We start from the raw sequence: 13124 nt of genomic DNA on the forward strand, positions 1-13124 counted from the left end.
GGAGTTACAAAAAAGAGCACCCTATGGACGGTCGTGCACCTCCTTCAATTTTTCAAAGTCTACTGCCTTTTTTATGTTTGAGGTGACGCTACGCCGCCGCGGTCTTTCTCCCTCCTGCGTTTATGTTTTTTGTTTGCTTTTTTCTTTCTTGTGCTTACTTGACGTTCGAACCATCGCGTATTTTGCTTTGCCTTGTTTGGCTTAGTTTTTACTTTCTTTCCTTCGCTTCGTCGCTTACTACCACCGGTTCGTCTACTACGCTATGCCTGGACATTTGGAGGGCCGTCTGCAACTTTATTGTTGTTGTTGTTGTTGTTTTTCCACTGTCATCTATGATAATCTCCTATGTTTGCCTTCGATTGAGTTTCTGGTCCGAAATCTTCATATGCACTTTTTGATACTTAATAAATATATTAAGAAGTGTAAGCTCGTTATACATTTGTATTTGGATTTTATTTGAGTACGCGGTCACGTCTGCTATGAGTCATCGTTGGTTGATCAACCGGGCGCCTTCGGGCATACACCAGCGCATACTTGGAGATGGCTGACATGCCATGTGCCTGCCATCTCCACTGCGAAAACAAGTTTATCTGACGTGGTGGAAAATCCTTCTCCCGCTTCCCGAAGACCGAACAAACATGAGTCATTAAGTTACTTCAAATTAAACTGGAGTAGCTATCCAAATCTGGCTTCAAAATCACCACTGACGCCTCAATAGACGAATATTTCACCAAACAAAAGTTCAGCTGATAACGCACTTGAGGCCGCTAATCGACACTCAAAACAAAGGCGCAATGTGCGAGGATTGCCTGGACATGTACGCCAACGAGTACTGGAATGTACTTTTGAACTACTGCGCCAAGCCAGCAAACAAACAACCTGCCAAAGTCACTGAGAAAAGAAAAGCGAAATCAAAAAAGGTCACACAATGCTAGCACGTAGCAGATTTCACCTCTTTTGTTCTTAGTTCCTACCAACGCCGCGAAAGCAAATAAACAAACCTGTAACGTGCAGCCAAAAAAAAAAAAAGTGAAGCTTTTTCTTTTTTTTAGTAGCTTAGTTGTGTGGCTTCCGCTTTGTTTGTTGTGGACTCAATACCGAGGGCGAGCACCACCTGCCACTTTTCAACCGACGCCCCGTGCGATCGTCGTCGTTGAAGGAGGTCTTTGCTGGGTGATTTGTATTTTTGTATTGTGTGCTAACTTCGCTGCAGTCGCCGGCCGCTGTTCGCTACTGTTCCCCATTTCTTTCCGTTTTCGTCTGGGATAGGGACCCCATCTTTTCTGCAAAGTTCGGGAAGTGTTTGAACGGACATTTTAGATGCGGAGCATCTCTTGCTCGGGTCTATGTCCCGCGGCGTCGTAGTCCGCACTCACACTATGCATGCGCGGCTCTCCTCCTTCCCTCTTTCCAATAGCTGCGCGTTACTCCCTCCGCTCTCTCTCTCTCTACCAGCTGTGTGCACTTCGCGTGCGTTCGCTTCTACTCACACCGCGCGCGCATGCGCAACTCTCCTCCTCTAGTCTCCTTTCCTTCAAGTGTGAATATAAGCAGCAATAGCGCGCTGCGCGCGTTCAGTTCACCGCTGTTGACTCCACTTCACTCCGTTCTTCCGATGAAGTGTGATGGAAGCAACAGTCCCGTCAGTTAAGCGGGAAACACATGTACGACGAAACCGTCCAATCCGACGTGCGGACTGCCGGAATGACCTTGAGGGGAGAGGGTTTTTGTAGAATCGGAGAGCGTTGGAAACCCTCGCCTTCAACCGTCGTATTGCGCGGTCGGACGTCGGATCGGACGGTTTCGTCGTACATGTGTTTCGCGCTTTAGTGGGTTGGCGCAAGCAAGGGTCAGCACCACCCCACAAACTAACAGCAACGCTACGTCCACTGAAGACAAAGCTGCGCAGCGAAGGGCACGCGATGCTGAGCGCAAACGCTTGAAGCGAGCGGCAGACCCTGAACTACGGCAACGAGAAGCGGCGTCCATTCGTCAACGTCGAGCGGCGGATGCTGAACTACGACAACGTGAAGCAGCGGCGGTTCGAGAACGTCGAGCAGCAGAACCTGAGGTTCGGGACCGTGAAGTTTAACGTGAACGTACGGAGCGAGCGGCGGAACCCGACCTTCGAGAACGGGAAGCCGCGTTGGTTCGTGAACGTCGAGCAGCAGAACCTGAGGTTCGGGACCGTGAAGTTCAACAACGTTACTATACTCCGCGACAACTTTTCTTGGCAATGCAGTGGAAGGCACGTCCCGCGTCCCCTCTCCCATTTCTAGTTTAGGCAGGCTTTCCTCCGCCCCATTTCCGGGGAGAGGAGGAGAGCCTGCGTTCACTCAAAATGGGAGAGGCGACGCGGGACGTACCTTCCGCTGCATTGTCAAGAAAAGTTGTCGCGGAGTATAGCACCGTTAATAACACCGTAATAACGATCCGCGATGCTCCGCATCACCCCATGGTTCCCCTCGGGAAGATGGTGTAATTTTTTTCTCGTTACTTTTGTTTTTGTAATGCTGCAGAGGCTGGTGCGCTTGCTCTGGTAATTTTAACATATTGTTCGCGCACGTTTTATTAATCACCTGTTCAGGTAAGAAATTGTGACAACTCAGTTTGTAACGAATAAACAGTAAGTTCTTGCGACGTAGTTCGAGTGGCTAAACGCCTTCTTTCCGCTTCCCAGATGCGCTTCTAACGCGTGTGATCCCCCTGAGTGGCGTTCGAGGCCTCTAAATAAACTGCTCTATCTTCGTTTATGCGCGCGTTGTTATTTGTTCGTCGTTGCAGTTGCAATCAGTGGATTCCGCTTTGCAAACGCGTTGACCGTAATGAATTGTTTCAGCTGTTGGGGGTGAAGAAACGGGGCTCGCAAAGCTCGAGGAGGTCGCGGAACCTATACTTTTCCATTGCGTCGTCTGCTTCCGTAGACTCAGAGTCAGCGAGAGGCGCCACTGTCACGTTCGCCACCGCTCCCATAGGTTTTCGGAGGAGTTTCCAGTAATGGCGAAGCTATATCGTAACTGGTGAAACCATAAAGAAAAATAACATTTATCTTGAGGCGGATGCTCCAGTTGACGCTGTCTTGCACTTGTGAGAAGCATTTCTATGCCTGGATTATTTCCTCCTCACCGGAGACATGACACACAGGCAACATGCTTTTTGAGGAGGTTCGCCTCCCTAAAAAATCATCAGTTTTTCAAAAAAAAAAAAAGAAAGCCCCAACGCGGTGTTCGCCATTGCAGCTGGCAGCGCGATGGGACGAGAGAACGGCTAATTAGGGCGAATTCGCGCCACGGCGCGGCGCCACTGGTATCGCTCCAGCGCGCCCCCTGGCCCATCTGAACGGTCCCGTAATCAAAGCGGGACCCACGGGGCTATTGCATGGGAACCAAAAATTAGGCATGCCCAAACTTCGTCTACATCTTCGCAAGCTTTGTCCTCGGATAGCCAAGATGGGACCCACGGAGTATCAGCGCGTACACGTTTGGACCAACGATGCTTTGAGAAAAAAAAAACTAGCGTACGTAAATGTATATGAAAATACCTAAAACCCAGAACGTTATTTTGGCGTCGCACTAAACTACAACTTATACAAATTTACAGAGGCTATAATTGGAATATTGTGAAAGATAACAAATATAAGGAGCAATGGGCAGGCGAGCTGATAAGCAATCACTAAAAGATCGCGGAGGCGAGGGGAAACGAAAATGAAAAAAACAATCCACGGTCTCAATTTACAACGACGTTGTGTTTGTTCTTTTTTTTATGTGTGTGCCATGGTCTCCGTGGTTATCAGTGTACTGGAAGGGAATTTTATAGTGGCGTGCTCCGTACATAAGCTTACGTACTAATTTTTTCTAGTCTAAGTGTAAGGCTGATATTTGATCTGAAGTTTAATTAGAGTTTTAAGTGTTGGATATGGTAAATATGAAAGTTATAAATCTCGCAAGGTCATCAAAGGTAGCTATGTTAATAAATAAATTACAATATGTCCTTAAATGGTGTGTTTTTATTTTTCAACAATACAAACTAGCTTGAGGAAGCTTTCAAAGAATGACAATCGATCACAAACGGTGGCTTCTTTTAGTAATCTTCATTGCTGCTTTTCGCCGAATTTTGTCGTTTGGCTTTTTTACATTCTTCACAATCATTTTAAAGCTCGGTTTTTTAATAATTTTGAGGGCAGCTTCCAAGGCACTTTTAAACATGCCTTCTGTTATGAATTGTTGAAACACAAGTTCATATTTTCTTTTAAAGTTTGTAGAACTGTTTTCTGCGAGGCTGTAAGTCGATGATGTAGGAATCTGTGCAATAGGTCTTGGTGGCATTGTATTCATAGAAAATGTTACATTAGAGAGGGTGATCAGTTTTATTGTCACAGGACGGGAATCTGAAAATAAAACGCATTTAAGCAGAGACTTCGGAATGTTTAACCAGTCAAAAACTTTGACTGTACACAATTAATCATTATTTGGCGTATAGATATGCGCACCAAAACACAAATATTTATTAACACATGGTATAGAACAGGGGTCTCCAAACTCCGGCCCGCGGATGCCTTCCGACCTGTCCACGGCTGGCCACGGTTGTTCCAGTGACGTCCTGCCCCCTGCCTGCTTGTACCTGGCGCGCTGCTACCAGCGCAAAAATAAACATATGCAAAAAAAAGAAAACGCCGTGACGCGAACAAGACGTCCACAGGAAGATAGAAGAAAACGCGATAATAATAATTAATATATTAGTAATATTATTACTTTACATTATTATATATATGTTTCTGTCCTCGAAATCGCGGCAGACCGCCAGTCCGGCCCATCAGCCGAAAAGTTTGGAGACCCTTGGTCGACAATCATAAGTAAAATGACTCCCTTACTGCATGTGCCAAAGGTAAATAATATATATTTTTGTGGCAAGCTTAAAATGAACAGTTTGGTTAAACAATACTGAACGCAAAGTTACTATTTAAAAAAATAAAGCTTAATTATTTCACCTCTAAATTCATTTCATAAGTATTTTTCAACGCCTGTTTGCTACAGACGCTGTAGTTTATGCCTCATGCAGTTGTAATACCTTAAAAATATGAAAATATCTAAAACTTGATTGAGGCAGGTGATGTTTCGACCGATAGTGAAAAACAAAATTGCTCAGCAAAATCGGCGCTATGAACGCGTTTTTATAGATATGCCGCCCTCCTCTACTAAGCTAAATCCTGAAACCCTTAAAAACGTGAGTCGGAATCAGCCTACCCTATATTTCTGTCTCTTGACTAATTCATGAAAATCGGGCAGGCTTTAGCATGAACCATTTTTTTTTTGGTCAAAGTGGTCAGCCGCAGAGTATGTGGGGAATATCTCTGCACCCTGTAATCTGTTAAAAGCATCATGAGGTCATCGTCGGCACCCCCGAGCCATCTGAAAGGCGAGCAAGGATGGCTGATCTGACACCGCCATTGGCGTTACTGATGCTAGCATTCCTTCTCCCTTCCTTCCTTTCCTGCGTTCGACGGACAGCAGGGGGTGGAGCTACAAAGAAATGTTAAATTTACGGATACTCACTTTTAATATAATCATAAGAATAAATACCATGTTGAATAACCTGATACTGGGGCAGAAGTGAACAATAAGTCAAAGAAACAGAAAAGAACAGGACGTCGTTTCAAACTCAGCTACAAGGGTTATTTAGTCCGCGTCCTTATATAACCCGCAATCAGCAACCCCCAACACAAAAGGGGCAACCGGTAACCAGTTCAAACGCCCAACCCTCCAATCAGTCACACCCTACACAAAGGGACAACCTCTAGACAGTCCATATGCCAAAGCATCCAATACACAAAGTAGTATGTGGACGGCTATATAAGGAGGCGGACAAAATAAACCTGGTAGCTGAGTTTGAGACGTCGTCCTGTCCTGTTCTGTTCCTTCGACTTATTTGTTCACTTCTCCCCCAGTCTAAGGTTATTTAACATGGTTACCATTCACCAGCTCGCCTGCACCCTTACTATATTATTTAAGAATAAAGACTTTGTTCACATTATTTTAAGAAGCCTACATATATTCTTACACTGTTTTTTGTGTAAAGAATGCATCAGCTTTTTTTTAAAATTTGTTTGGAGTAACCGCGTCTTGTACAATAAATAACTAAAAATGAGCTACAGAACAGTATCTGAGGTTTTGATAGTAGATGCGTAAAGGTCGACGCACTAAACACTTCGCTTAATTCAGAGATGTATTTAAACATTGGCGTAAGACTTAGGCTGAGTTCTGTCTTCACCATGTATTTATCAAGCCTTACGGATAATTGACAAGTAGATAATCATCAAATTAAGTTGACCGATTAACTAAGATCTGTTAATTGTAAAAACGGTTAAAGTGGAGGCGAGCTTGTGTAAGTTATACACATGATGATTGAAAACCCGAGACTGTGGTTTGAAAAACAGAAAATCGTGAAGTAGAAAGAAAAAGGGACAGACAACGTCTCAAACTCAGCTAAAAACTTTCTTGCCTCTACGTCTTATATACACCTCCCACGGTCGTCGAACGTCGCCACCATCACAACGGTGGTGGTGGCAACGTGTTCTAATTGTTTATCTTAGGGGTCGTGTTGGAAGCGCAGTGTGAACAGCAGTTACTATGAAATGCCACACCAATTTTTTAAAAAAAATTGCAAAAAAGCGAATGGAGTTGAAGATATGATTCAATGCATTTTTTTGCACAATTCAAAAATTGCGCTCAACAAGAGCGTCGCAAAGCCGTGCCACAATGACGACTGGAAATTGAACCTCGTCGTTTCAATCATGTCTTCAATATCTGGGCAGTGTGTCCTTCGTGGGTGCACCGACGATACGAGTGACGACATGACTGAGACGACTGCGTCACTCTTCCAAGCGTCGTTATGTGCAGGGCTTGCGGCGCTTTTTTCGCGCGCATGTTTAAATCAAACGAAAGAACCCAAAAATTGATCCATTTATATATAAAAACCATTACCTCTTTTCAAATCGTTTTAAATTGATCGCGCATCTAATAGTAATTGTAGTCAATAAAGCAATTATAACACGACCCCTGAAACCAGTAATTAAAAAGTGAATGCACAAAATTTAGTTATTGTCAACCTAGCATCACGATTATCCGCTCATCTAATGTCCGCCGAGCCTGCCAAACACAAGGTGAAGGCAGTACCCATCTCTCTCTAACCCCCTTTCGCTAAAGAAATATCAGTTCGAATTAAAATCCGACACGTCTTTATTCCATAAGTAGAATAATGGCGTGTTTTGAACCAGAAATATATCAAGCTGATTTGCAGCCTTCGTAAAGCGGTGCTCTAACATCACGTCGAAGGTTGCTTTTTTTTTTTTTTTTTTTTGTCCTTTGGAGACGGCCCGAAAGAGGGGTTACTGAAAAAAGCTAAGAGCGTCACGTGGGCAAATAACGCAAAACCAGTAACAGCCTCAAAAATAAAAAGTTCATGTGTTTGTTTTTGTTGTTTTCTTTTAGCATATAACATCCGTCGCATTTTATTAAAATTTGATATCGCTGAATAACAGTAGTGCCCTGCACTTCTTAATATTTTGAATAATCCGGCGGCGGATAAAACCACGTGGAGAAAAGCTGACCGGAAAATAGCTGGCCGGAGAAAAGCTCACAGGAGAAAAGCTCACCGGAGAAAAGCTCACCGTAAAACCGGCGGATGCGGAAAAGAGCACACCGACTTGAGCAAATAAGAAAAAAAAATGTCCACGAAATTTTTTACAACTTTTTTTTTAGCTTAGCGGTTTGCCTGTCACACGTGGCATTTCAATATAATTAGAATTCGCCACTTCAATAAAACATAAGTGTCATTTGTTTTGTAATACTTTTAAAGTTCATTGGGCATATTAACTTAGTCCTCACAAATTAGTTATAACCTATTTTGTTCTATTAATGACGCCGCAAGTATAAAGTCAAAACATGGGTCACAAGTAAAAAAGAAAACATTGATCGACAGCTTAACAGTGCGCAATTTAGTAGCTATGTCGGATGCCACTAAATAAGCTATGCTTCAGAGTAATGCAGGGTGTAAGATAGACAGGTGGGAAAACGAGAGTCAAATGAGCGACCGCATTGTGTCCCCCTCGGCTTTCTCTTTTTCTGTGGCGCCATCTATGTGGAGCACCGCGAACTCTCACTCCGGGTGGGCGACCGGTGGCGACCGGCTAAACTGACAGAAATGGTTTCTCGTGGATTTTGAATGGAGGACTGTCGTGCTCTCGGTTTATTTTGCGCACTCTCCCATAAAGTTCCACGCAAATTCGATTCCGATATTTTTCCTGTCGCCGCAGCGCCATCTGTCGCAAGTGGGAGGTACCCGCAAGCAGACGAGTCCACAATCAGGTCACGGCGCTGCGGTAGGCTTCTATGGGCCGTTTCCCCACCTGTCTATCTTACACCCTGGAGTAATGGCACTTGGCCATATGGTGGCTTTAAATCATGGCTGACAGTTATCTGAAGCTTTATTTAAAATCGCAGGAAACGCTTTTCCGTCCTCTACAAATGTTTAAACAGTTCGCGACAAACCAATGCAATATTATATGAGCTTCCTAACACCTAATCTAATGCTGAGGAATCGGCACCTTTGAATCATGACGATCGGCAGTTGCGTCTACTTTGCACAAGCACACAAAATGGCAGCGCCCACAACAATGTTGGGGAATGGAGTGCCGATACTCTAGGCGCAACTCATTTAGCGGCTCTAGCTCTGTCATATAAAGAGGTTGGTTTTTTTCATAGGCTAATAGGATTGGCGGTGTGGGAACTGTTTCCGTTCCGAAGATTGTGCGGTTCCTGATGGATGAGAAGGTGCTTGGTGATGTAATCAGTGTCGCCTACGCTGCTTTCTTTTTGTTCTTTTTTTACAAATTAAAATTTAGTGGCGACAGCAGCTTCGTCCTGTCGTGTCTCTTCCCTTCCCTTCGTCTTTGTCGTCTGAGCTGTTTTCATCATATGTAACGTTTATCTACTCGCCCAATTCGCTACCTTACACAACAGTTTTGATATAGGTCGCGACAAACAACGGTGACAGTGTGCAGCTCTGAAGGTCATGGGTGATTCGCCGTAGAAGGGCAGTATCACACAAAGGCAACGTGTGAGAAAAAACAGCATGAACAGCTAGAAAACGTGCATGTTCTGGGTAGAAAGAAACCTCGATATCCTACTAACCGATTTATTTTGTTTTCAAAGGTTAACAAACGGTTCAAAGAGAATTTCAGGCACTGCGTTGTTACGCATACACTTTAGGATTTTCGGCATTTAGAGTTTTGCATTTTAGGTTTTGGGCAGACACTATTAAAGCGAATTCAATTTAGAAGTGTCAATTTGTGACCCAACGGTTCTTAATTTTTTGTGATCTAAGAGAAACGCAGGGCAAGGGTGCATACGTGATATCGAACAACATAGCAAAACCCAACTTTTTCTCCGAAATCCTGGGAACATTTTCTTCTGATATCAATGTTACTGACTGTTTTTTTTTTTTTTTTCAGTGATTAAAATATTGGTATAGTTTGAGCTTTGGTTGCAGAGAAACGAAGTCTTGATGAGAGATAATCTGTCTTCACTAAAAAAACGGTCGCTGGTGTTTTTTTTTTTTTTCACACAGAACCTCCACATACAAACACTCAACTGGCAACCAGCCATGATTTCACAAAGAAAACAAAATAACAAAACAAAAATAACAATGGGAGATAAAGGAAAGCAAATGTTTTCGCTTACCCTTCGGCCATGAGAGGTACACTCGGACTGTGGCGTTTATTAAGAGCACGTAGGTTACAGCAGTATCAATGGATGGTAGAGTTGCTTGCAAATCTCTGAATTCTATCGTGCAGGTTACTGTGAAGTCGCTCTTCCATGGACTGACATGACATTTTTTCTGTCGATGAAATTTATTTCCAAGACCTGAAAACTTTCCAAGAGCGAACTTATCGAGCGTAGTTGGAGTTGCTGAATCGTTTAAAAATATTTCTACGTTTTCCAACGTTACAGACTTATTCTCTGGAACGGCGAGATGAATTATTGGATAGAATGCTGTCATCACTTTGTCAAAGTAACCTTCAATCGTGTTCGGTTTTGTCTGCACGCCATCTGTAAAATAAGTATCAAACATTCTGAAAATTTGTTTATATTGAGTACACCATAAAGCAAAGCTTAAAATACAAATTGTTACAAAGATGCACGGCCGACTGATATAAAAACACAGACGTTCACATGAAGCCGAACGATTTTATGGTGGTCGGGCAGTGCGCGTGGGCCTAGCGCGCAATGATGTCGGAAACTACTGCCGCAGCGTCGTCTTCATTCTTCCAATATTATACAGAGAATAGCTAAAGCGTTGAATTTGCCTTGGTTTTTACGGGAAAGCGTATTGTTACCCAGGTAGCACGCCGGAGAAACGCCTGCTTGGCACAAGCTTGGCCATTTTAGGGGCCTAACTTGGGCCTAGCACGGTTTTTCTCCAAGTCGCTAATTTTGCTCTATTGTGCCAGTGTCCATGTTTGGCGTTTGTATAGCCTTTCTTGGGCTCATACCATCAGTGCCAAACGGTCAAACTTGAGCCAAAGATGCCATGTATCAATCGAGGAATCAGCAGTGAAGCCTAAATATCGCACATATCTGGCAATTTAGGCTCCAGTTTACCATACAAAAGACGAACAAAAACCAAAAAAATAAAGACTGACTAACATTTGTTTGGGGATTTAGGTTCAAATATGCCAAATGAGAGCCAAGCTAACAGTAGTAAAGCGTAACTTTGTAGCCCTTTCGGCGAATGCCTGGACCCTCGCGAAAGGTCAAACTTGGCCTGACTTCGGGTTCTTTAACGCCCTACATTCCCAGACAAAAGAAAATAAATACAATTGTCACTCAATGAAGAGTGCTACCGGGAGGCTTGAATGCGCACTGGTGTTGTGCTGACACTTCAAGAAGACCACCGTTTTGAACGGCGTGGCAAAAAAAGAGGTGGGCACCATCCCGTGCCCCCTCCCTATTCACTGCGCCCCTATCCCGTATTTATTGACTCTTAGGCAACCATATTATCAAATCTCTCTTTTCTTTGAAAATTAATTCCTAGAATATTTTCGGCATTTTCATGGCGAGTCACGACATGGTCTTTGGACTATACATGGTCAAAGTCAGCGAGCAATGTGAGGAAACTGAGAAGAATAAAGGTAACAGGATAGGCGGTGAGCTTACAAATCAATATTTCATTTAGAGGAGAAGAAGAAAGGTGACATATAATGCATATAACCAACAGGCATGTGCCCATGGCACAAAAACTGTAGTGGCGTGGCAATGGCTTTAGTGCATCGAAGCGTTTGAAAACAAAACTTCTTTTCCAGATAGAGTAATTGAAAAATGGCTCGCGCAGTGCTCCAGCAGACCTTGTATAATATACGCCTCGTAAATGTCTCTGGAGTGTTTGTCCTTATATCGACCTTATCGAGCTTGTTGTCCCCACAGCCCGGTGTTTACTAACACAGCTTAACAAAAAAACTGAAGCTGGCCTAGCACGCTCTGGGCACGGGCGCTTTGCTCAGACCAGTGTTTTAGCCGCAAGAGGAGCGGCCTTCAAATCGCCATCTTTGATATCTCTCATCAAAAACAACTAAGAAAATTCCGGTTGTTGTCCCCACAGCTGAAGAGTACCGCTTGAGGCGTGACTATTCGTTTTACTCTCCAATCCTGTCTCCAGTATCCTTCTACAGTTTCCTCACGTTGCTCGCTGACTTTAACCATGTATAATGCTTACCAAGTGGCCCAGCTCACCACCTTTTTCCGGTCTTTGGACTATCTCTTCCTGCTGGGGAAACACTCTATCCTACTCGGTCGCCTTCCAGAGGAACTCGGTTGCTGATGGTTTGTCGGCAAGGCTGCGGTCCCACGGCGGCCATGACATATGACGCTTTCAGCACGTTTTCGAAATGCGATCGTGGCGTGTTCAAGCTTGCTAAAATTGTGTGTTATATATCATCTTGTAGTGTACAACATTATCTTTTATCTGTTGTAGGATTTGTTTTCCTAGTGCAAAAAGCTAATTCAGAGGGCACCCGCGAACATTGACCTTTTCGGCAAAACATGGTTTCGTAGTACAGTGGTACAGGGTGCGCTATTGGAGCAATTTCTTTATAATTTTAGAATGTTATAGAAGAAGAGTGCGTTCATTGTCAACGGAGGCCCTTTTTTCGTTTTTTATTTTATTTTGACAGATATTTACTTTAGAAACATTGACTTTGCGGAAGCACTTCAGTCGCAAAGTTTTGGGCGCCTACTCGGTCATTTTATTTGAAACTTTTTACATCAGTTTGTAATTATGGTCGAAAGAGTTGCGCTAAATTTCATTGTAATATGGCTTAAACTTTTTTCGGAATGCTCACGTGAAAAGTGACAAAAACCGTTAATTTTGGCAAACTTCATTTGGTAGTACAGTGGTACAGCGCTTAGGGATTGGCACACATGAATAAAATTGTAGGCCCGCAAAGAAAAACATATTCTGCTTTGCAAAGCGAGGCCCTTTTTCTAAATTTCACTTTTGATTTTCCATAAAAAAAGTTTGAATATAGGTGAAATCACGTATTTGTTGATAGTCAAAAACGAGTATTTTGACCCCTTTTGGCAGACATTTAGGCCGATATTTTTAGTATTAAATGGAGATTACTGTTTCAGGTCCTGATTATTAGCCCACATTTTCACTAATCGAGCCTCTTTATTAAAAATAATCATAAAACACACAGAAAACACAAATTGGATGTCTGGTTGCGCCCTCTATGTGGCGGTGGCTGAAATGTGACTACGCGAGGTTCAGGAAACTGCCGAGGATGGCGCTGATTCCAGCTGTGGTTGCCAGCTTCGGAAACTGGTTGTACACTTGGCTTCTTCCGTTTCTTGCAAAATAACGTGCTGGAAAACTTGGTCGAAACTCGTGAGGTCCTTTATAACACCGGTACTTTCTGCTAATATAGCTTTTAGGAAGAATTTCAGTCGCTTTCATATTGTTAAACGATTTTTTTTTTTTTATGCGAGGCTCCACCGGTTCAGTTTGCTGAATAAATTGTTCACGGAATCGATATCGAAGTTTCAAATTGCCGAAATGCCAAAATCGTCAGT

General features: G+C 43.4%; 1 pseudogene; it reads right to left on the bottom strand.

Annotated features, from left to right (window-relative positions):
• Positions 1–4080: 4080 nt before the first annotated feature.
• On the bottom strand, positions 4081–10128 carry LOC120837295 (annotated as a pseudogene).
• Between the last annotated feature and the right edge of the window lie 2996 nt (positions 10129–13124).

This window comes from Ixodes scapularis, unplaced genomic scaffold (genome assembly GCF_016920785.2).
Source record: "Ixodes scapularis isolate PalLabHiFi unplaced genomic scaffold, ASM1692078v2 PGA_scaffold11__112_contigs__length_91849675, whole genome shotgun sequence".
Lineage (NCBI taxonomy): Eukaryota > Metazoa > Arthropoda > Arachnida > Ixodida > Ixodidae > Ixodes > Ixodes scapularis.